At 48.5% G+C, this 20370-nt stretch overlaps 1 pseudogene across 1 annotated transcript; it reads right to left on the bottom strand.

Moving 5' to 3' along the window:
• Window positions 1-3294: 3294 nt before the first annotated feature.
• On the bottom strand, window positions 3295-5875 carry LOC308565993 (annotated as a pseudogene). Its single transcript has 2 exons — window positions 5813-5875; window positions 3295-3836 (listed from the first exon to the last, which is right to left on the bottom strand). The product of its transcript is annotated as an uncharacterized misc_RNA (transcript).
• Window positions 5876-20370: the final 14495 nt, after the last annotated feature.

Below are 20370 nucleotides of genomic sequence, written 5' to 3'. Positions count from 1 at the left end.
GGGAAGCTGCTCTTGGGCTCGCGGGGAAGCACTAACTGCAAAGGCCTTCGTGGACGGAAAGTGCTGTTGTTGCCGTAGAGTCAGAATTCCCGTTTATCTCATTTTCTTTATGCTAAAATGCAAAATGGGAAAGGTGACCTGGGAGGCAGGCAGGTTGCTCAGGGCAGGGCTCAAAGGGGAGGGCAGTAGGCTCCTAGAGCTCAAGCTGGTTGTCAGTGCGCCAGAAGGTGGCCACGCAAGGAGGGGAACCAGTCTTCCCAGGAGCCTGTCAGGGCTACAGGGATGGTGACTCCAGGCGTGGTTTCCAGATCCATTTGCACTGCCCTTTAGGAAGAGTAGCACTTTCTATATCCCACCTTCTTCTTCTTGGACTGCTTCCCACTCTCAGTGACTTAGTTTGGGTATGTCCTATCTCCTCCACTGAGGTTTTCAGGTCTTCTATTTAAGTGGTTACATAACAGATGGCTGATTTGCAGATTGATTCTTGCTGATTTCAGTTTCCTTCAATGCAGGAGTCACTCCCGATAGCCCCAAGGACTGCCCACACCCACTCTAATATCTGCCTGGGAGCCTTTTGGTTCCCTTGGTGTTTAAAAAGTGATTGCAATCTGTCCATTTCCAGAAGCTACTGCTTCTGGCCTAAAAAGTCTCTTTTGTCTGCTTATTCAAATCCTATCCTCGAAGATCAGCTGGAGACTCTCCAGGAAGGAATGCTAATCTCTTCCCCAACCCTGCTCCGCTCCCCCCAAATCTCCATCAATTGTTAATCGCTGCCCTGCCCCCAGCTAGCATCCCGCAGCTGTGCTCTCTGTCGGGTTCCTGTGTGTGGCAACCCTAACAAGGGTGGCGGTGCCCGAGTGGAAGGAACCTTCCCCACCTCACCTCACCTCTTCCACAGCCTCTGCTTCAGCGAAAGGTGGAAAGAGCCAAGCTCTGAAGCCAGGCGGGCCAGCCAGCTCTGCCAGATCGGACAATGAGGACAGCCACCCTGAGCCTTAATTTCTTCATCTTTAAATTAGTATTTCATGCAGATGAGTGGCGTGGCAGGAGCACTCATATGCCTGGCTTGTTATGGGTGCCCAGCTATGGTCAGCTCTCTGCCTTCACTCTAGCCCCAGCCTGCCCGCCGGGGCTCAGCAATCCTACATCCACAGGCCACAGCGCTGGGGTTCCAGGTTGAGCCTGCTGAAGTTGGTTCTCTGCTTGAGCCGGATAGTTAATAATCCTTTCTCCAACCGAACCTCTCCTGGGACACTCCCCTCCCTCTTCGGAGCTTGTCCAAGACCCAACTAACTTTGGACTTGGAAGCAGATATCGCAAAGTCAAGGTAGCATCAGGTAGTCTTAGTGAGAGCACAAGACTCCAGGGGAGGGACTGGAGTTTTTCGAACCTAGAGCTGTGAATTCTATGTTGAAGAATCTTACCTTGGTCGTTTCACTTCTCTTGGCCTCAGTTTCTTGGTTCCTAAATGGGAATAATTAGCTCACGGGGAGACGATATCTGTAGACCAGTGGGTTTAGGTTCAGAAATTCAGTTTAATGTCCTGGTACTATGTCGTCTCTGTATGTTTAGGCAAGCCCACTTTCATCAGCTCAGTTTTCTCTTCTACAAACGCAGATAGTTATATTCTTTTTACTGCAACAGAGCAGATATGAGATCTAGAATCAAAATAAGACCATGTATGTTATCTCATATGATAGTATAGCCTCCTTGAAACTGTGGAAGTGAAGGGTTTTAGCCTAATGTAGCAAGTATGTGAAAAATGGTACAACCTCTCCGCAGGAACAGCACAGGGTTCCGTGCGACGTTACCAAAGCAGGGCTGTTTGGGATGGACCCTTTAGCATCATCTTACAACACTGATGATGGTCATATTTCCTGGTAAGTGGTATCAAATCCAAAAACCTGTCAGAGGGACAGATGGCATTCTTAGCACAAAAGAGGAAACCAATTAAAGTTAAAATACAGAAAATGGGAACTTGTAAATGCTACCAAATTGTTTCAGTGTGAGGGCTGAGCTATCTTCCCTGACACCAGCTAAGGAAGGTTTCTGTCTGGGTCTTGAGCGCTCCCAGAGCACAGGCTGATGGGTCTAAAGAAACCTTAGAGGCCCTCCCTCTTACCCCTAGATTTCACACTTCCCTACCTCACCAGAGTTGTGGGGCAGATGCTGACAATTGCACCATGTTGCTTATACAGTGACAGATTGTTCCTTTGCAGCTTAGAAATGAGCACTGAAGGCTGGGCTTTAAGAAGCAATTTCTAAATCCCATATTTGATTCATGCAGGCCATCAACAAACACTTATCTGTGACTTATAAGTTCTGCTCTCAAGGTACATACAAGCCAGTGCGGGTGATGGACAAAGACATAGAAAAATTCAATTAAGCTTATTGTGTCCTATAATATAGAGGAAAGCGCCTTCCTCTCTACCGGGGCGAGTGGAACATGGGTTCACAGACTGGAAGATAAAGAAACTATGGGACAAGAAATAGGAGTTTGCCCACTAGTAGGTAAGGGTAGATAATTTGTATTAGTCAGGATGGCTAGATCTTCCAGACAAACAATCAGCAAGGGAACAGTGACTCTAAATGACACACTAGATCAGATGGACTTAATTGACATTTCCAGATCACTTCACCCCAAAGCTGCAGAATGTACATTCTCCTCAAGTGCACATGGGACATTCTCAAAGACAGACCACATGTTAGGACACAAAACAAGTCTCTCCAAGTTCAAGAAGATTGAAATCACATCAAGCATCTTCTCGGACATTTACACCATGGAGTACTACGCAGCTGTTAACAAAGAAGGATCCCTTACCCTTTGAGACAGCCGGGTGGGACCTGGAGAGTATTATGCTGAGTGAAATAAGCCAGTCAGAGAAAGACAAGTGTCACATGATCTTACTTATATGTGGAATATAATAAACGAAATAAACCAATGAACAAAATAGATCCAGAGACACAGAAGCGTGGAATAGACTGACGAATCTCAGAGGGAAGGCAGGGGTGGGCGGGCTGGTGGGGGGAGATTAACCTAAGAACTTACATGCATATATGCATAACCCATGGACACAGACAATAACGTGGTAAAGGCCTGGGGGTGGGGGTGCAGGGTGGAGGGGATTGATGGGGGGAAAAGAGGGACATTTGTAATACTTTCAACGATAAAGATAAATTAAAACATTAAAAAAAAAAAGAATTGCTCAAGGAGCAAGTTTCTGATTCATAGAGGTAGCTCATGCAGGTTAATGCAGAAACCAGCTGGTGAAGTTCCACTGTCAGCTGTTACACTCAGTGTCCTCTCCCCGTGACACCACCGCTTCCTCCGCCTCTAGGACCACGGCCTGCACCACTCCTGCCACCTCCCCCCCTGCCTCCTCCACGGCCCCTGAGGCCCCTTCTCACCTGATGGCCAAAGTAAAAACCTCAGCAGTAGTTTTTTAAAGGACACTGCGTTCGTGTTTTCTGACAATGTAACTGAAAAATCAAAATTTCCAAGTTGCCAAATATTTCTTCCACTTTTCCAAGGTGTTCCTTGTTTTGTAAATGAGCCGGAGCGGTGAAATGAGGCGCCCTGTTTTCACCTGTGGCCCTTTGCAAACCACGCAGGAGCTCACCTAAGAAAACTTCATGCTCCAGAGCTCCTTGGCCTTGGCCTTTGTCAAAGCCTCCGTGGCCACCCAACCCCACCACGTCCAAAGCCTCCTCTGTCTGATGCAGCCGCCTCTGAAATTACCGCCACCTCCACCTCGGAAGTGGTCGTCGCTGCTGCCACCGTGATTGAAGCCACCACTTCCACCACCTGGATTGAAGCCTCCGCGACATGCTCTCTCCTAAAGGCCCCACGTGCACCTGTGGTCAGATGCACACATCCACCTGCCCCAGTATTACTTTCTAAATTAACAGAATTTTAAACATCAGCAACTACTTTAAATATATGACCTTGAATATATTTTAATAGATTGTATATGTCTGTTTTTATTATTTAACTTTCTATAGAAATTAACTGAACATTTTCTCTCGTGTTTCAAGTTGGAATCTAGAATCTTAATCTCTATTTAATGAGCACCTGCTGTAACCCAGGCTGAAGGACAGGCCCTCGATAGACTTTTTCTCACTTAGTCCTCTGCTGACCTTCAAGGTTAATTATTTTCCCACCCATTTTCCATTGGAGGAAGCCAAGGCCTAAGGTCATACTGTTAATAAGTGGCCGAGCTGGAATTCTAACCCAGCACAATGTGACTCAATCTGAAGGAAGTGCACATATGTTTATAAAGGTACCTCTTAATGCCATTTTAGAATTCATTAAACCTCATAAATATAATTTTAAAAGTTATATGGAATCTGATTTTAAAATAAATATTCAATACCGCATGTTGATTTTCCTCCCCAAACACTGACCCCCACCCCCAGATGAGCAAGGGCGCAGGTAGGTCTTAGGGCGTGCTGTTCTGTATTGGCATTTCACCTCACTAAGGCTGCAGCAGCTAACCAACTGTTCAGAACCTCTCCTCAAAGAGGTCTCAGATCCTGTAGATCTGTAGACTTACAGCACCGCGATGTGAAATGAAGTCAGCCCAGAGCTCCCCAGGGCCTTACCCTCAGCTAGTCTATGGGGAGCAGAGTACAGTATCCAGTGGGTTTGCTTGCTTCTCCACCCATGAACCTTCAGATCAGAACTGGGATTTTTCTATGTTGTTTCAGAAAGTGACAAATGGAAGTGAGTGGGAGATCTATTCCAGTGTGACGTAAAGAATCTGGTAACAAAGGGAGCAAGCCAACAATAGATGGGGCTGTCTTTATAGGTACTGAGATGCCCATCACTCAAAGGATCCAAAGAGAGATGAATGAAGCATCTGCTCTAGAGAGATTTCCCCCCCCCAGAATGGTTATTTTTTTATTTTAGGTTTGAAGAAGAATGGATTTTGCATAAAAATAAATTCTGTGATTCTCAACTGCATGTTCTGCATTTTTGTCTATTATTTATAGGACTTAGGGGAGACCATGCCTGAGGTGATAAGGTCTATTGTCCAGATCGACTTCTGGGTTGTGCTGTTGGGTTATGAAACTGGTTCGTTTCTGAAGGTTTGGATTGTAAAGACCATCAATCAATTGTTTGGTCCTAATTAATTTTTCTTGAGAACGTCTGACATGTTAACAGCCGTGGCAATTAAAATTGAATAGTGGTGTAATCACCATCTCAAATATTTAAACAATGTGATTATATAATATCTATCAACAGGGTTCTAGGGAAGTAAACGTGAAGGGAAAATAAGTGTTGCTCCAGGGCTCGGAAAATGCAATTCCTTCTACTGATGCCTCCCAGATCTTCAAGGCGCGAGACAGCAAGACAAGCTCTCGCTGGCCCCTCACACTGACTTCTGACAGCCCTAAGCCCCCACCGGCCCCACAGCTTGGGCCCTTTGAGCTGAAATATGCCCTCCAGTTGATTTGATCATAATCACACAAAGGGTGTTCTGTGCCTCCCCCTAAAGGCACTCTGCGTGGGGTCTCCCCAAATACCCCCTGAGCCTGGAGCTGAAATGCTAGCCCCGGGAGTTCTCATTCCACCCAGGACACATTTATTGAGGGCCTGCTATGTACCGACCACACCTTCTAAATCTCTATTTGCATCCTTACCTTATTTTCTAAAACATTCCACCCACCTATTCAAGGCTCACAGACATTGCCTCCTGGAGCCCAGAGATCTACCACATTCAACGTGTCCCAGGCTGAACTTGTCTTTCCCCTTGATCACAGTCCTCCTGCTGGATTCTCTCTTTCAGCGACGTCACTACCTGTCACCCACATCAGACCTGGCAGTCTGGTCTGCCTCCTCCTCTTTTTCATCTTGTATCTTGGTGGTGACCATATTTTGTTATTTTTATTTCCGTCCCAGGTTTATAGAAGGCACTAGAATGTCCATGCCCATTTTCAAAGATTGAAATCCCTCCAAACCAGTTAGTAAAGAGCCATAGCGTCACACTCCTCAAGCGCCCCTTTGCCTACCTCTTCATCCTCCCCTCCAGAGCCTCTGGCCCTTCTCAAGATCCAGCAGTCAAAGGGCTAACGTCTGGCCCAGCAGCCGGCCTCCAGGAACTTGAACCTGTGAAAGGTGGGTTTTGATTGGCTGGTGCCTTGGTAGGACCACTCATTACTATTTGACCACCACATTCATGGCTCCTGGCTGGCTTACCTGTTATCTCAGAGTACATGCAGTGCCTGGGGCCCACTGGACTTTAAGGGGCCCATGAAAATATCTTAAGTTTAATTACCTTTAAAATCAGAACCAAAAATGAATGTAATAATGAATGTATACTAATGAATTGTGCCTGGATTATATTTTTCTTTATCCTGATAGAGCCATAAAATATCATTTTTAAGTAGTTTAATCGATGGAGCCTAAGGAACAAAAGCAAACTCAGACCCAGCCCCATCCAGGCTCTCCCTAACCCACCTCTAATCTCCGTGAATATGTGATTTTATTTCATCGTGTATTTTTTGGTTCACTTCCTTTCTCTTTTCATCACTGTTATACCATCCACATTCGCTGACCACCCCCTGGGTACCAAGTCTGAGGATTCTGAATGAGGAAGCCACACTCCTGGTCTAGAGGGATAAAGATACAGAAATCACCAACCATAATACCTCTCCCTAGATGTTGCGACAGAAGACCAGAACGTGTAGAAGACAGAGGCCCTCTCCACCCAAAGGAGTTAGGAAAGACCTCCCAGAAGAGGTGATGTTTGAGGTCCAGGAGAGGAGCGTGTCAGCGTCCCAGCAGAACCCCACTCTCACCCAGAACAAGAAGAAGGCATGAAGCCCAGGGCCATCTTGGTGTATGAACTTCTACCCCGACCACTGCTGGTTTCAGTGTGTGTCCTACACGAGCCCCTTTGGCAGGCCAAGCTCTTAGAGGGCTGGTGAGGATTTGCTGGTGGCTTTATCAGCCTGGGTTGTGGAGAGTGTTTGGGTTTGGATGGAGGCCAGCTCTGTGGTGAGTCATCACTCCAGAGAACCTCCACCACCCACATCGGAGCAGGAATTCCAGGCAGCTGCTGCAGGGCCGGCCTCCCAAGGCGGGCGGGGGAAGAGTGCAGCCAATTACGAGCCTTCCAGACGTGTGTGTGCTTTGGCTGTGGGGCTTCGATGACCCACCTGGCTCCTCACTGCTCTCGCCTCTGCCCTGGGCAGTCACCACACTTGCATTGAGACCTTGGCCAGAGAGAAGGCTGGTGTGTGGATGGCTGTCCATGCATGACGGTGGCTGCTCTCCCAGCAGCTCCTCGTTGCTGCGTTCTGGGGAGGCCTCCCTGACCTGCCCCTGCTTCACCCTCCTTCCCACCTGCGCCACGAGCCAGCCCCAAAGCCTGCTCTTATCTTACTCGTTTCCTGTGTCTTCACACCTCCCGGCCACCGCTTCTCTACTCTGACAGTTGACTCGGCCATCTAAGCTCTCAGTTCTCCAGTGAAGGCCAACCGCGTCCCTCCAGTTAGAATTACTTGCAGCTGTCCTTGTGCTCCCCAAATATACAATAAAGTTACAACTGAGTGACAGTCCTCAGATATCGTGTCGTGACTTAGAGTTCACTTGTGTATGGCATGTGGTGTGTCTTGCTTACTAGAATGACCTCTTTGAGAGCAGTGACAATGTGTGACGGTTGTCTCCCCAGAGACCAGCACGGACCCATCAATGAAGCTCATTCTTAACAAATGCTTGTCAACAGCTCACTCCCATGGGGCCCGGAACCGCGATGGATCCTGGACCACGCTGCTGGTGCCTTATTTGCCGAATCTGGCCTGTATTTTGGCTGTTCTTTCTTAGAACAGATCAGATCAGAAGGTCAGAAGGAGGAGTGAACTGCTGGCATCCTGGACAGTGCCTCCTCGCCATGACGATGTAGGGCTTGCCCAGAGCAGGGCCAGCAACAGAGGAGACCTCCCAAGGCTCTGTGAAAAATCACATGACTTTCTGTGATATCGTATGTCAACTGTAATTGAGGAAAAGCTTTAAAAAATCACAACAGGTGAATAGGGGCCCACTCTCTCCTCCACGTTAAACGTGAGAGAGATGCTCCTTCCCAAGACGCCCTGCCCCTGCCCTGATAGGGGAGCTTCTACTCGCCCTTAAAGACCCCTTTGGGCATCAGGTCCCCTGTGAGCCCAACCCCTGCTTTCTCAGAGTTCACTGTTTCCTCCCCCGGTCCTCCAGATACCGCCCTCAGATCTGTTACAGCGCTCGGCACATTTATTAATTAAAACAGTCTCTTTACCTCTTTGTTGCGGCAGTTACTTCTGGGGACAATGATTTAGGAGGAGACAGACCAGACAACATCCAGAGGAGAGCAGGCGGGGTGAGGGAGGACCTGGGGACTGCGCCTCATGAGGTGCCCACGTGCTACAGTCAGCTCGGCGGACACTGCTGGTGTCACCTGTCGTCTCAGTGTACTTACCCACAGCACACACTGTCACGCTCAACCGGGCCTGGTCTGGTCCACAAAATATCTATCGCCCTATTGTGCGGAGTAAGTAAAGAAACCAAAGGTGTCCTATCTACAGATGCCTTGGGGGAGCCCATCACTGTCTTCAGATATCTAAAGGGCCACACTCGGGTGTGGACAGGGCGGCCTGTGTGGCCTCGAGGGAACCTCGGACCTGTCTGTGGGCGAGGGTGACGAAATGACAGCCTTTCCTCCCGTTTTGTTTACTGTTGGGCACCCAAGACTTGCCATCGTTCCTGGAATGTGTTAATCCCTGGGTAGATGTTTCTGGGAGGGGGCCTCCGGGAGGGAGAGACGGCAAAGGGAAGCGCCCCGCCGCAGGCTTCGCTGCCCCGAAGGCTGCGTGCCCTCGTCAGGGCGAGCGCCCATCGGGACCCAAAGGCCCCTTGCTTGGGTGGCAGGGAAGGTGTTGTGGGCTGACTCTGTGGTATCTCAGTGCTAGTGTTCAAGTCGCCCTAACTTTACTTAATAATGTCCCCAAGGGCAAAGTAGTGATGTCGGCAATTTGAATACATCGAAGAGAAGCTGTAAACTGCTTCCTTATTGTGAAAAGTCGAGTACGGTACAAAAGGATATTTTGAGAGACAGACAGTATATTGTCGTAATTGTTCTATTTTATTATTAGTTATTGTTGTTAATCTCCTACTGTGCCTAAGTTATAAATTAGACTTTATCATAGGTATGTATAGGAAAAAACATAGTTTATATAAAAACATAGTTTACGGTGCCATCCTGATTGCAGGCATCCAGTGGGCCCTAGGAATGCATCCCCTGTGGATAAGGGGGGACCACTGTATATCACAGGTACTTGTTTCTGACTCTCTCCCCACTAGACTATAGCAGCACACTGTTAAGAATATAGGAGCTCTCAGTAAATACAGAATGAATGAATGAATGAATGAATGAATGAATGAATGAATGAGTGAAGTGACATTCCAGCTGAGCTAGCCAGATGAAGAGTGTCCCTGGCAGAGGGAAGAGCATTGAAAAGGCTCAGCGGTAAGATCAGCAGTCAAGAGAAAAGTTCAGCGCGGAGTGAGAGAGAATCCCGGAGAACAGCAGGGGTCCTGCAGGCCGGCTAAGCTGTCCTCAGCCTGGCACAGTGCCTGCGAAATGACTGCCTTGTGCTCCTTTCTGTTTCCTGCATCTTCCAGGTGACATACCCACCGGCACTGACACTTGGAGAGCAGGGGTTAAAGGGACAAAGATCCATCCACTTTGGGCTTGTCATTGCATCAACTTCCTCAGCTTATTTTTAGAATAAGACCAGTAAAAATAAATATATAATAATCATGACGTGTCCATGTAGGAATAATTGTACTTCCTGGAGAAGAGACAAAGAGATGAAGAATTCATTTCAAACCAGTGTGGGCCAGCTTCTTTATAGCTATGGTATCTTTTAATTCTCAGAACAATCTCTTTGATACAAGGATTATCTGCTCCATTTTACGGATGAGAAAACTGAGGCTAGGAGAAGCTAAGTAACTTACCCAAGATCATTTAGTTTGTGACCCAGGATTCAAGCCCAGCTCTCTAACTCCAAAGCCTGTCTTCTCGATACTAGACTACACTGTCCCCTCCCAGGTTCCTGGCTCAGACGCCATGGGGGTGGGAGACCTTGGCCCTGGTGCTTCAGGGTGATCTTGGGCAAGTCAGGTAGCTTTCCTGAGTCTCAATTACTTTATCTAAAATGGGATTGGTGAGCTCAGCCCTGCCACCATCTTCCCTGAGTAGAAAACGCCTCTGAAAAAGCAGCTGTCCATCCAGGCTTTGACACTGAGCCGCGCCCAAAGCAGAGACGGTGCTTACCCTCAGCACTTCACTGTGTGCTTGAGAGTCGGGGAGAAGGTGGGCTCTAGGGACCTCCCTCTGTCTCCCATCCTATCTCTTCCTTAGCTCCTTTTTAGCCCTAAGGACAGCTCCCAAGGGTGGGGCTGGAGAAACCAAGCCCATGAGCCCCCTGCTTCTGTGCAGGTGGTAAACACACCAGCCACCCACAGCTGTCCTGGGGCAGAGAACCGACCACTCAGGGGCGAAAGGCAGACAGCCCCGTTCCTGGGCATGAACTGCCTGTTCCAACAGTAGATATTCTGGCCGGGTCTGGACTGCTGGTGGCTGTTCTAGAGAGTTCTAGAGCTTCTGGAGTTTCCTGAGAAGTCCACCCGGGTGCCACACTGCAGACTGTATGCCATGGAGCAGGCACAGGGCCAGCAAAGAAATGCCATCCCCACTCGTGCCCATGCTGTTCACCCAAGTGACTCAATCATTCCTTCCACATGCATTATTAAGTTTCTTCATGTTGCCAGACCCCATAATAGATGGGAAGCCCTTGAACTTGAACACCGAAGGCCTGTATCACGGATGGGGTTCCACCACTGACCTCTCCTTCTAGACAATTGGGACAGTTTTAACACCCATGTACCTCCTGCCGTCCTAACAAGCATGTAAAGTAACATCTGCACAGTGCCTGGCCCATAACGGGCAGTGAACAGTGGTCATTATTATTAATAACTACCACCACATCGGCCACATAGTAGGTGCTCAATATAAATCTAAGGAATGAAAATTAGCTTCAAAGTGCTCCCCTGAATTCCCACTTGATTTCCACCCAGAACAGGGGGGTAGGGGAAAATCCAGCATATCTGGTGTTTAGAAACGTGACATCCAAAAATGTCTGGTTTCAAGTCACATTTCTTTCCTTTCCTGCAGCTGTCAGAGGCCAGATTTACTTAGTAACCGTGGCCAACTTTTCGGGAGATGGGTCTGTGGGGGAGAGATCTACTCAGATGAAAAAGGTAACACACCCAACAAGCGGCCCCATCCAGCGATGATGTCATCTGGCACAGCAGCCTGAGTGAGGAGGAATTTCCCTTGTACCTGACAATAACATTTTTTTCAAAATAAAATATGTTGAGGTTGAGAAGTTTATCTTGGCAGACCATTGTACCATTAACTCAAGATTAAATGCATCCTGTCCAAATTTTTTTGCTACTTGTAATGGGCTCCGGCTCCCAGCCTCCAGATGTTGATTCCGTGGATGCCTCAGGAAAGGAAGCTAATTGTTCTTCGCATGAGAAGTGTCCAAAGTGGGGCTGCGGTGGCTGTCTCCTCACACTCCCCAGAACCCCCTTCAAGACCCAAGCACTCATGCCTGCTGATGGCTCCCGGCTGAGCCCCACCCTGGACACTACGGCTGGCTGAAGTCGAGGTACTCAGAGTCATGGCCCCTCCCTTAAGGCAGCCCAATCCAATGACTGGCTGATAAGGGGGTACAAAAGACCAGCCCTGCCCCCCACTTCAATTTGGACTAGCTCTGAAGAGCCACCCCAGCTGCAGAGCTCCCTGTGAGATCAGCTGAGGCCCTTGTTGCAAAGTTCAACTCCTTCTGGCCAAACTTACCTCCTTCACTGCCCCCCGGGGTGGATCCAGAGGCGTTCCCCAATAAACTCACTGCACCACACGCCTCCAGCTCAGAGAAGGTGGTGCCAGAAGCGGTTTGAGGAAGCAGACTGTACTCTGGAGCTTGGGGTTAGGTCCCTCACCAGGCAGTTGGCCATGAGGACCCCATCATTTGCTGTCGGTGGTGCCCTAATTGCCCTGGGCAATAGTTAAAAGTTCCAGGGTGATTGGATGGAATGTCTATGGAGAGGAATCCGTTAGGGGTCCAAGGTCTCGTGCACCCCTAACGGGTGGGGGAAGGAGGACGGGGGAGCAGGGTGGCTGTCGCTGAGCACTATGAGGCAACAAGGTCGAGTGTGACAGCCAGAAGACCTCTTCGGTAGCACATAAAGAGACAATCGCCTCCTGCAAACCGGAGGCAGAAAGGGCTGAGCTTCAGGTCCAGGAGCTCATTACAAGGCAGCGGAGCTCCAGAGATGGCAGAATCTCAGCCCCAGCGAGTCTGCTATGCCAAGGCCACGGTCCCTTGTGCAAAGTGCCCCGAGACCACAGCAGAGTGGCCTCCTCCCTCTGCCCAGCCCGCAGCCTTCACTCCTCATGGGCGTATTTCCCAAGAGCACTTGCAATGACCTCCCTGCACTCTCCCTGCGTCTCAGTTTCCGAGTCGGCTCTCCGGGGACCCCCACACCCCACAGGGCAGACGGTCATGTCCGCAAGGGGCGTTCAGATCCCTGCCGGTGGGGCTCAGCGCGGCGTGGGAGGGATCCTGGGTCTGCGCTGGACAACTTGCTTTCGTTTTGATCTCATGGCCTTTGGCTTATTACTCTCTGTACCTGAAACGCTTTGCTCCTAGAGCTTTCCACAGCCTGTCATTCTCTCCACAGCTTGTCCTTCAGGGTTCAGCTCGAATGTTGCTGCCTCAGAGGCCCTCCTGACCACTTACTCTGAAGCACCCCACACCCACCGTGGCCTGGTGACTGCCTCTCGCGTCACCCCGTTTCATTTGCTCCGCAGGCCTAGCAAATATCTGAAACTGTCCCATTCAGTTACTCGCTCACTTTAGTTTCCAGATCTCCCATCAGAGTGTAAGTTCCACGAATCCCAGACCAGTGCTTAGTGTCCTGCCTGGAGGCCACATGACTATCTTTGCAAGGAAAAAACAGACGAACAAAGGAAGGCCGGAAAGAAGACAGGGGCGAGGGAAGGGTTCAGATTCTGACTTTGGCGAACTTGGAAAGATTCTTGGCCTTCCCGCGGGTTTGATTCCGTTTCTGTCCAAAGGGGATATGAATTCATCTTGGAATTCAACAAGATAATAAAGGCAAAGAACCCCTCTCCTAGCGGGCAACTTAGGAAGCTCTCTTGAGGACAGACCTCGACTCCCTCACTTCCCTCCTCACTCAAGTTGCCCTGTTCCCCTCTCTCTCCCTTCTGAAGGAGAGATGCCCGATGCCCAGATGCCCGGAACATTGAAGTTGCGGAATCCGAGGCGTTCCTGAGGCTCAGACGCAGGCCGGGAGGGCAGCCTGGCGGCGAGGGCGGGAGTCCTAGGTCAGCCTCGTGCTGCGCTGCTTTCTGAGGCCTGGCCCTCGGAGCAGTCAGCGGCCGAGGCTCGCAGGAAGCTCGGCCTCTCTGCTGGAATGACCCGCGGTGATTTCCCCGGGAAGGCCACTCCTGGACACCCTCCTGGACACCGGGGCCAGGACGGCTGCCAGCTGCTCCCACTCTGGGGTTTTCCGTCTCGGTTTCTACTTTCTTTTCAAAGTCTTTTCCTCTGCCTTATTGCAAATTGTAAACAGGATGGGTTTTGTTCACTTGCATTTGTCGACTCACTTGATTATTTTTATGAAAGTAATAAACAGATTTGGAAAAGCTCTGGACAACTGCAAACGAATGGGGAAAATAAAGCGTCAGAACCATTGTTTTCTCCCTGGACGGTGTGGCTCAGTTGGTTGGACATTGTCTTGGGCTACGAGAGGCTTCTGGTTCTATTCCCAGTCAGGGCACATGGCCGGGTTGGGGGCTCGCTGATTGATGTTTCGCTCTCACATAGGTGTTACTCTCTCTCTCTCCCTCTCCCTTCCTCTCTCTCAAGAGTCAATTTAAAAAATATTTAAAAAACAAAACAAAAAAAACCCACTGTTTTCATTGTTATTGATGTTCTCCCAGGATCCTTTCTATACATTTTCTTAAGTTTGTTCGGTCACAGAGAAATTTATATATAGTCTAAAAATTCAGAGACTTGACTTTTGATGACAACCATTTAGCCTGCTGCCTGTCTTTTTTCCTACCCCAATTCCCACTCCCCAGAGCGACTGCTTCTTTCCTTCAGCTGGGTCTCCGGTATTTGCCTCCATCTGTCCACACAATATGCTTATGTTACTATTGTTTCCAGCTTTATTGAGATATAACCGACATATAGCGTCACATAAGTTTAAGGCGTACAATGTGATGATTCAGCCCCTATATATTGCAAAATGATTCCCAGAGTCAGGTTAGTTAGCGCCTCCATCACCTCACACAGGCTTTCAGATTTTTGTTGACTTCTTGGTAATGGAATTGAGACTAGCTCTCTTCCCCACTCTCCGAAAGCACTCAGCTGCATGCTAATTCCCACTGAAAACTCATATAATCTTATTAGCCAATGTCACCCCAATTAACTTAATAAAAAAGTTTTAAGACAAAATAAATAACCAGTTTTTACTTGCATTTTTATGCCTATGTAAACATGTTTGGAATAGAGCCCCTTGTGCTTCCTTCACATTTCCCGTCTTCTACAACTGTTTGGCGTTCTTTGGAATTAATAATTGCCTCGTTTTGTCTACTCGGCTTCCTATGCATGTATCTCTAATTCACCCTAACTCCCAGTACAGCTGCATTTCCTTCGTATGTGAATCGGGGTGCCCAAACGCACACAGGAAACTATGCCTTTCGCTTCTTCCTTGGAAGCATCCTTCCTCCACCCTGCTCCTCCCACCCGGGCTGGGAGCGCTCTCGAGCCCAGCTGGGCCCGAGGCCTTCTCTTGACCACCTTCCCGGCCGTGCCCATCTCCTAGCTCTTGTGTTGGATTCCCAACGTCCCATGTACTGGGTCTTTTTCTTTTTCTTAAGGGCTCTTTTCATTTTTTAATGGCTTTATTAAGGTGTCATTAGCACACAGTAAACTTCACAGGTTAAAACGTACAATCCGATAAATTTTGACGTGTGTGCAATTAGGAAACCGTCACCACCATCAAGATAATGACCGTATTCATGGCCTTCTAAAGTGTCCTGTCTCTTCTGACCCTCCCTCGTTCCCAGGCAACCCACTGACCTGCTTTCCACCGCTGCGGAGTACTCGGCATTTTCTAGAACTTCATGTAAATAAGCTCATATAGCGTGGACTTGACTTTATCAGGCTTCATTTGCTCAGCATAATTATTTTGAGATTTGTTCATATTATGGTCCATATCTATAGTTATTACCTTTTATTTGCTCAGTAGTAGTCCACTATGTAGCTGTCCCACAATTGGCTTATTTATTCTTCTGTTGAGGACATTTGGGTTGTTTTTACTCTTTGGTTATTAAAAAATAAATCTTCTACAAGCATTCCTGTGACAATCACCGCATGGATAAAGCTCTCCCTTCTCTTAGGTAACCAGCTAGGGGTGGAAAGGCTGGGGTGTACGAGGTGGCTGTTGTGGTTGTGGTTGTTGCTGCTCTTTAAGAACCCGCCGCCCCGTTTTCCAGAGCGTTTGTATGAAGTCGCCCTCAGCAGGGGCTCCGGTCCGCCCACGTTCTCCCCAGTACTCAGTACGATCAGTCTTTCCAGTCTCAGACCTTCCGTTAAGTGCTCAGTGGTGTCTTACTGTGGTTTGAATTTCTCGTAGGCGACACAGAGTTGGGTCTTGTTTTCGACCCACTCTCTTTAATTGGTGCATTTAGACCATTGACATCCAAAGTGATTATTGATGTAGTTGGATCAATATCTACCGTATTTGTTCCTTTTTTCTATTTGTTGTCCCTGTTCTCTGTTCCTTTTTCTTGTGCATCTAGGTTAACACGCCTCTGGGATATCAGTAATACCCCTCAAAAGGGGTGTGAACCCTCAAGGAAGCACATAATCTGAACTGTCTTAAAATCCAGTCTCTGCCTTGCTTTTCCATCGCCCTTACCTGTCCTCTTTCATTTAAGATGCTGCTCCCCACCGTATGTCATCAGTTTGGCTCAAAGCAGTGCTTATAAAAATTCAAAAAACAGCAGAAATCTGGTCCCTATTACCCCATCTTTGGTATATCCCATATCTTTTACTTTCTTAAGTCTCCCATCTTAGAGGACAATGTCTACTAAAACACATATATCCTTTAGTTCTGGGAAATTTTCTTTTGTGGCTTCTCTGAAAATTTACTCTGGCTTTCCTTCAATTCAGATAAGGGTCTTCTGATTGGTCTGGGTTCCGTTTTTCAAATTGTTTTGGCTTCTCCATCATAGTAGAGGCTTTCTACAAAAATGGGATGCTGTCTGGCTATATATCTGTCTTTAAGAATGAGGCCCTAAATAGCTTTGTTCCCATGTGTGCAGTCGGCTAACTGGTAGGCTTTCATATAATGTAATGGGGGGTGGGGCTGCCTGGGGATTTGGGTGAACTTTCAAATGTCTGTATTCATAGATGCTTTTTTCTTGTTTTCAACGATTTCTGCAATGAGAATTACTCCATTCTCTTGCCAAAATGTGTGTGGGGAGATGTGGTCTAACCTGGGTGCCACCATTTGGAGAGCCTGGGAGTGGGGGCCTGTCCCTCTGCAGCTGTAGATACTCTTACTGTGTCCCCTTGCTTTTAACGCCAAGCATGCCACAGTTTTCAGCTGCGCCTGGAGTCTCCAGGATGGCATCCTCTGCGCGTCAACACCTTCAGGGGGTAAACTCAGCGTGCTGTCGAAGCGGGTGCGTGGGGGGGGGGGGGCGCCCCGGAGGCCCGGCTGCTTCTCATGAAGATGTTTAGCTAATGCTCCAGGTTTTAGCCCCAGTCAGAAGCCTCACCACCAGAGAAAACTGGGGGCTCGGATTTGGAACCTGTGCATAGTTCTAGGGCTCATAACAGCTTATTTCTGACGGTCCAATGAAGGAGTTCAGATTCCCTTTCCTTCTGTCTTCTCAGTCAGATGCCATCTGTGGTGCTTTTAAACTTGTTGACATCTCTTGTTTGCTGTTGTCTCCTCTTGAGTTTATTCAACCTACCGAAGAAAGTTAGATCATTCTTCTGTCTGCTAAATCAGTTACCACAAGCCCAGCTGTTTCCAGCTTCTAAGATGCTGTGGGTACCCCTGGGCTTGGGCAGTCCCCTGCTGTCACCACCCCTGTGGTCGGGGCCTTGTGATTCCTGTGTATCATTTCAGTGGGACTCCAGGACGGGGTGGGGATAATGTATCTGTCCATGGGGCAGGCCAGGCAGGGGCCCAGGCAACCAAAGTGAAACGTGTGGAATCCTGCTGAGGTCGGGAAGATCAGGGTCCAGCCCCGCTGGCCAGAGCTTGCTGACCTCCACTGGCCGGGCAGGACTCGCTCCTGGAGGAGAAACGCAGGGACCAAAAATGTACCGCGGAGGCAGTTGGAGCCTATGTCACCTGGATGTGGCTGCAGGAATTCATTTAGTTTATTCCAGGAGCCTACATGGGCACCTCCTCCATGCAACTCCAGGCCAGCCAGCTCCAGGGTCCCCACATTGATTTGCTCTATGTCAAGAAAGATCGGAGAGACAACCTCACCGGATACCTTCGCCCACTTCTAAGATGTCACAGTAGCTTCTCTCTCTTTTTTTTTTATGCCTTTTTAAAAAATATATCTTTATTGATTTCAGAGAGAGGAAGGGAGAGGAAGAGAGAGACACAAACATCAATAATGAGAGAGTCATTGATCGGCTGCCTCCTGCACGCCCCCAACTGGGGATGGAGCCCACACCCCAGGCATGTGCCCCGACCAGGAATTGAACCACGATCCCCTGGATCCTAGGTCGATGCTCAACCGCTGAGCCAAGCCCAGGCGGGCCAGCTTCTCTTCTTGAACTGCTTGGAGCCCATGGGCCAGAGACCCTCCTCTGTCCTACTCATATTGAGGGGGTTTGATTTCAAGGCTGATGAGGACAGAACTACTCCCTAATCTAGGTTTTCTGGTGGTGACTCCAGGTGAACAATGTCCCTTTGATCTTCGGAAGCCGGCCACGGAGTCCTGCTCCTCGTGGCTTGGAGCAGGCTGCGGAGGTCAGTTGGAGGTCCTGCGGGGTCCAGTTTCCCCAACTGCGGGCTGGAGCGATTTGCATTTCAAAGGCTCAGATAGACAGGCGCAGCCGCACATAGGGGAAAGATTACTGCTCATTTCTAATGGCCCAAAAAGGCCCGGGGCCTCGTGGCCACCCAGCTGAAGCCTGCCCCAGAGTTTCAGAGGGAAACCAGAGACGGCAAAGCGTGGCCAAGCACTGGGAAGATGGAAGAGACATGGGGTGTTGAGCTGAGGGAAAGAAAGCATGGGGCTGTTGAAAGAAAAGAAAATAGGTGCTATGGAAAATAACCTCACCAGGTGACCTGAGCATGAATTCTTAACTGGGCAAGTCTGGTGGGGAGTCCCACCCAGGCCCGTCACTTTTTAGTAAAAGGTTTTATCTTTGCCTTAAGCAAGCCCTGTCCATTGTTTCTGTGCGTCTAGGTTAACACACCTTTGAAATAAACTGTAACCACCCTCAAGAGAGCACGTAATCTTGTTAACTATCCTGTAATCCAGTCCCAGCCTTGCTTCCTCCCACCCTCATGTAATCTTCTTATGTTTCCTCCTTAATTTCCAATGCATAAAAACTGCAAAACTGTTATTTTCTAAAGCATTCGAGACCTTACTCTCCAGCATTTGTCATCGGTTTGGCTCAAATAAACTCTTATAAAAATTCTCCACATGTTTGGAAGTTTCTTACGTTGACAAGCTGAAATCAGAAGGACTGTGTTAATATTTCACCAGCGTTTCCACCCATTTCCGACGGAAAAGTAGGAAGGGCCTTTCATAATTCTCTGGCTGCTCCCCTGGTTTCATGAATGAAGGAAACTTAAGTCCAGAAGGCCAGCTATCTGGTTTGTGGCCACAACTGGTGAGTGTTGAGCCAGGATTAGGAGTCAGGGTCCAATCTCCCAGTCCTGCGCTTTTCCCTCCACAGTAACAGTCTCAGAACACCGCAGATACTAGACGAGGTCGGCCAGTGTTGGTTTGAAACCTAAGATGACACAGAGGAAGTGGATTATGGGGCAGAGGTGTAGGCCTGTTAGCCTGTCCCTTCAGTTTCTCTTGCTTTGTGTTGGTTTTGGAAGTTACAGAGTTTTCATAGTGACTGTGATGGTCGCGATATGCCAAGAGCCTTAGAACTGTATACTCTTTAACCTGGCGAATGCATTTCTAGAAAGTCATTCTCCAAAAACAATTTAGATACGCACAGAAATTTAGCCAAAGGAATGGTTATCTTGGTCTTTTTGTTTTTTTAACAATTTTTAAGCGTACGGTTTGGTGGCATTAAGCGTTCACATTGCTGTGCGGTCATCTCTACATCCATTTCCAAAACTTTATTATCGCAAACAGAAACTCCATGCCCATTAAATACTAACTCCCCACCCACTAAATACTGACTCCCCGTTTCCATGCCCTCTCCCCAGCCCCCGGTAACCAACATTCCACTTTCTGTCCCTGTGAGTACTCGAGGCACCTCCCAGTAATGGAATCACACAGTGTTTGTTCTTTTGTGGCTGGCTTCTCTCACTTAACGTCTTCAAGGTTCATTCCCGTGGTAGCCTGTGTGAGAAAGTCTCTCCTTTTTAAGGCAGAGTGGCGTTCCATTGTGTGTTCACAACACACGGTGTTTCTCCATCCATCCATCGATGGGTATGTGGGTCGCTTCCAGCTTTGGCTATTGAGCATAACGCTGCTATGAACATTGGTGTAAAGTATTTGTTCAATCCCCGCTTTCAGGGTGGAATTGCTGGACCACACGGCTGTGCATCACTATTAAGTAATGCTTGTGCATGTATGTGTATATATATATTTATATGTATGCATTATGCACAACAGCCATGTGGTCCAGCGATATAAAACCTTGGACAGGTAACTAAACCTTTCTGAGCCTCGTTGGCAATAATAACAAGCAGGGCCTACCATAAACATAAGTTACTAGATGCATAGTGATGATAAATAATAATGTGGCTTAAAAAGCCTGGTGGCTCCAGGGCTGTGAACAGGCTGAAGTGACCAGCAGCATTTGCCTCCGCTGAGCGCCTCTTGCCAAATCCTGCGGCTCCAGAGATTTTACTCCCGCCCGAGGTGCCCGCACTTCCCTGGGGCAGACTGTGCCCCTGAGAAGTTGTCTTCTGTAATCTTTTAAACGCTCATTATTCAAGGAACTCTGTGGTGGTTCCCTCGGTAAAAGCAAGGCTCCGCCGGTGGAGGAAATAACGAGCTCTCA

Source organism: Miniopterus schreibersii (assembly GCF_964146895.1).
Source record: "Miniopterus schreibersii genome assembly, chromosome: 13".
Classification (NCBI taxonomy): Eukaryota; Metazoa; Chordata; class Mammalia; order Chiroptera; family Miniopteridae; genus Miniopterus; species Miniopterus schreibersii.
Note: the sequence above shows the minus strand (reverse complement) of the source record. Positions and strands in the feature narration are given on the sequence as shown.